Genomic DNA, 4,408 nt, shown 5'->3' on the forward strand with positions numbered 1-4,408 from the left:
AGGAAAGATACAAGAAGGAAAGATACAAGAAGGAAAGATACAAGAAGGAAAGATACAAGAAGGAAAGATACAAGAAGGAAAGATACAAGAAGGAAAGATACAAGAAGGAAGTGTGAATGCCTAGCAGCTGGACCACCACCAGTCGTCTCGAACACTTGAGTCGTCTTGCCGCTGGACTCTGATGACTCTGGAGGAGAGCGCGGGGCTGGTGATGGTGCACAGCCCTGCCTCACTTACATCCCATTCAGGGCGTTGTGACGTCACCCCCCTGATGTCACTGGTGCTCTGCGAGAATGAAGGACCGGCAACAGCAGCATCTGGGGGCAGGTTAAGACCGAGGGCGCCCTGCCTGGGCGGAATCCTCAGCGTGCTGGGGAAGGCCCTCCCTTGGAATTTCCAAGGCTGCATCCATGAAACCAGGTTTACGGCACGTCCCTGCCGGGCTGGAAAAGCTCTGAGCACCTGGCAATAGACTGCATGTGTTGGCCAAGGACCGACTCATTAGCAGGGGCATTCATTTTCTGGCCACGGCAGCAGTCAGAGGCCATTAACTGAGTGTCAAGGGCACCATGCGCAGGCTTGCTGGAGGAAATAAGGACGCTGCTCAACCATAGATCCTGGGAGCTTTGGAAAGGAGGCCAGAGAGTGGGGCGGGCCTCAGTGCCTAGGGAGATTGATTGGTGGGCAAGCTTCCAAAGGAGATGGGAAGGGGAGGGGGAAGTTCGGAGGGAAGGGCTGCCTCTTCCTCTGAGGCTGTGAGAGGGAGACTCATGAAGAGGGAGGTGGGGTTGGAGAGGGGGAGTAGGCCGCTGGGTCATCACAGATGGCCTTGATCTTCTCAGCAAAGCAGCGTTGCCTGCTGAGCAGAAGGATAGGGGGAAGTGGCTGGGGGCTAAGAAGCTCAGGACAGCTGTTGCTTGGAGAGTGATAGTTAATCACAGCGGAAATGAGGATTGCTGTGCAGCGAGCAGGGCCAAGTAGGCGGACCGAGTCAGCACGGTTTTGCGAGCTCTGTTAGTGACAGGCAGCGAATGGCTTAAGAGCCATGGCACAGAAGGTGGAGGCGAGGGGTGGCCCAAGGCTGGGGATTGGCACAGCATGAACACTGGGGCCAAGGGAATCCATGGTGGAGAAAAATACTTTTTAAAAAATTGATTAATGTCAAGATTATGAAGGAAGGAAAGTGAAGCTAAGAGAGGAAGAGAGTCCGGGAGGAAAAGGGGGGACCAGAGTCCATGGCGAGAATGAAGATCAGGTTTAACAGAAGCAGTGGCTGATCTGGGGTTTCTTCCTTTTTCAAGTCCACATTCTCCTCTTCCCACTTCTGCTTCCTCTCAACCTCCACTGAGAATGCGAGAAGAACAATCTCCCTGTTACAAACATATAGTCAAGCAAAACCACTCCCTTTGACGGCCACATCAAAAGCAAAACAAAACAGCCGTCTCAATCTCAGTCTGTGTCAACGAGTTCTCCTTCACCTCTCTGTTCGGAAGTAGACAGCGCGTTTCATGACGAATTCTCTGAAATTACGGTTGGTCGTCGTGTTGATCGGAGTTCCCAAGTCCTTCCAAAATGTTTGTCTTTACAATATACAGTGACAGGTTGTCATTGTATAAGTTATCCTCTTGGTTCTAGTCATTTCGCTCCGCATCAGTTCATGCAAGTCTTCCAAGATTTCTCTGAAACCATTCCCTTTATCATTTCATACAGCACAATCATATTCCATCATATTCATATATCAGCCATCCCACGTTTCAGGGGCACCCCCTCAGTTTCCAATTCTTTGCTACTGTGGTGATTCCAGTGCTCCCAAAATGTAAAAGGGCAAATGGGGCGCTATGGTAGGGCATAATCAACACCCACAATGTGGAGTACTTGGGGTCCTCACTCTTCTAACCCAGGCATAGGGACCACTTTCCTTTTCTCTGGGTTTGGCTCACTCCTTAACCTGCTCTTCCATTAGCAGGTGTAAGTCTCCAGTGACTAATCACTACCAGAACACTGTTATATTCACTCTTTCAGGGTGCTAGGGGCAACACTATTGAGAGTAAATATACTTCTCCTACTCACCATTCTGCCTCTTGAACCCCCATCCATTTTTCCTCCTCCTCTTCTTCTTCTCTTCCCTTTTCCTTCCTTCCTTCTTTTCATCTGGATCTTCTTATCTCACCCAGGTGCAGCAGGCATTCACCGGCCCAGTACCACCATTGATCATCAAGGAAGCTTTAACCTGCTTTGTTGCCAACCCAGGCTAGCTTGAGTCTCCTTAGGTAGCCTGGTTCCCCCCCCCCCCCCCAGGCTCACCATATTGGCTCTGGACTTAGTGCAGACACTGGGCCAGATTTAGCCTTACTACATCTCAGGACCCCCAAGCTCAAGCAAACCACTCAGCCTCTCCAGTAGCCGGGATCATACTATGCCAGGCCCAATATGTTTTCCGTCTACACAACCAGCCACTCACAATAATGACATTTTAAAATCTGCAACGTAGCCATTTACTTAATAATAATGTAAAAGAAATAATAATGCTATAGTTAACTAAAACATTAAAGCAGATGCATTAAGTAACAAATACATTGCAATACAGGTATACATCCAGATCACAGCCTTTCCCCAGTGCACTCAATAGCTGCGGGGAACAGAAGGCACACATTTATAAAGAACCTCACCCGTGCAGGGAAAGTCAGACTCCAGGCTGCCGGCTGGAATGGTGCTGCTTCTGCTCTTGACGCTTACTTTACTTACTCGCGTCGGTTGGGGAAATCTCTTCCTCTTTACTCCTCCAACACAGCCTGAATAAACTCTTTGGACCACCCATCACCCTTGAGCTTGAGAAAGCATTAGCTCTACATGAATGCGCGTTCGCTTTCAGCTAAAGAAATGCCAGGCTCATCAGCCTGATGCCGTGCAGTTAGTAATGTACGCGCCGGCTCACTGCTCCATCCAATCAATCAGAAGGGAGCTCACAGCCCTCTCCGGGAAGGCAGCAGACAGCAGTAAGCTCTTATGCGAAGCGTCGCCCTTCTGCAACTCCAGGTGGCGCTGGAGGGAAATACCGCAGGAACTACGGGCAAATGAACCTGGCTCTTTTTAACCAATCAGGAATCACTCACCTGAAGCTTTCTCTCCGCTGACTGCTTCTAATTGCCCCAGCTCCAGCCCTGCAATCCACCCCACTGATCAATCATCTGCTCTCTCAAATTGTCCCAAACCCCACCTAAAAGCTGTTTCTTCACACACATATGTTAGCAGTGCATAGGAAAACGTGCTTTTTCTATAAGCATTACAGAATGTCTATCCTTTACATCCTTTAACATCAGTTCTTTCTCCCGGGATGGATAGCATTTTTCATCATATGTCCTTCAGAACTGTCTTGGATCATTGTATTGCTGAGAATAGCTAAGTCATTTGTGTCACCATACAATATTGCTGTTACTGTGTGCAACATTCTCCTGGTTCTGCTCACTTCACTTTGCATCAGTTCACATACATCTCTCCAGGGTTTTCTCTAAGCACCCTGCTCACCATTTCTTATACGGCAATAGTATTCCATCACAATCATATACCACAACTTGTTCTGCCATTCCCCGATTGATGGGCATTCCTTCAATTTCCAATTCTATGCACAAAAAGAGCTACCATAAATATTTTTGTATATATAGGTTGTTTTCCATTTTAAAAAATCTCTTTGGATACAGACTGAGTAGTGGCATTGCTGAATCAAAGGGTATATATAGTTTTATCCCCCTTTGGGCATGGTTCTAAATTGTTCTCCAGAATAGTTGAATCAGTTCACAACTCCACCAACAATGCATTAGCATACCTATTTTCTCATATCTTTTCCAGCATTTGTCATTTTCCTTTTCTGTCATGTTAGCCAATCTGATAGGTGTGAAGTGGTATCTCAGAGTTGTTTTAATTTGCATATCAAGAATCATTAGTGAGTTTGAGTATTTTTTCATATGATTATGGATAGCTTTGATTTCTTCTTCTGCAAACTGTTCATATCCTTTAACCAGTGATCAACTGGGGAAAGGCTCTTATTTTTTTATATATAAATTTGGCTCAATTCTTCATATATTTGAAAAATGAGGTATTTATTAGAGAAAATTGCTATAAAAATTTATTCCCAGATTCCTACTTTTCTTCTAATTTTGGCTGCATTGTTTTTGTTTCTGCTAAAACTCTTTAGTTTAATGTAATCAGAATTATCCACTTTACCTCCTGTGAGCCTTTGTTAATCTCCCCTTTGATTTCCTGGGATTTCTGTTTTGGTGTTTAGCAGGGAATTTCTAATTTGTTCTTTTTCTAGTTTATTTTTAGTTGTATGCCCAGTTAATTGTTCATTGATCTACTTGCTGTCTCTCTCTCTCTCTCTCTCTCTCTCTCTCTCTCTCTCTCTCTCTCT

The 4,408-nt window shown here is 46.0% G+C and overlaps 1 long non-coding RNA gene across 1 annotated transcript; it reads right to left on the reverse strand.

Annotated features, from left to right (window-relative positions):
• Positions 1-86: 86 nt before the first annotated feature.
• On the reverse strand, positions 87-2,959 carry LOC114032946. The gene is made up of 3 exons (XR_003567904.1): positions 2,670-2,959; positions 2,071-2,233; positions 87-1,679 (listed from the first exon to the last, which is right to left on the reverse strand). It is a non-coding gene; the product is annotated as an uncharacterized LOC114032946 (long non-coding RNA).
• Positions 2,960-4,408: the final 1,449 nt, after the last annotated feature.

This window comes from Vombatus ursinus, unplaced genomic scaffold (assembly GCF_900497805.2).
Source record: "Vombatus ursinus unplaced genomic scaffold, bare-nosed wombat genome assembly UNPS02006080.1, whole genome shotgun sequence".
In the NCBI taxonomy this organism is placed as follows: domain Eukaryota; kingdom Metazoa; phylum Chordata; class Mammalia; order Diprotodontia; family Vombatidae; genus Vombatus; species Vombatus ursinus.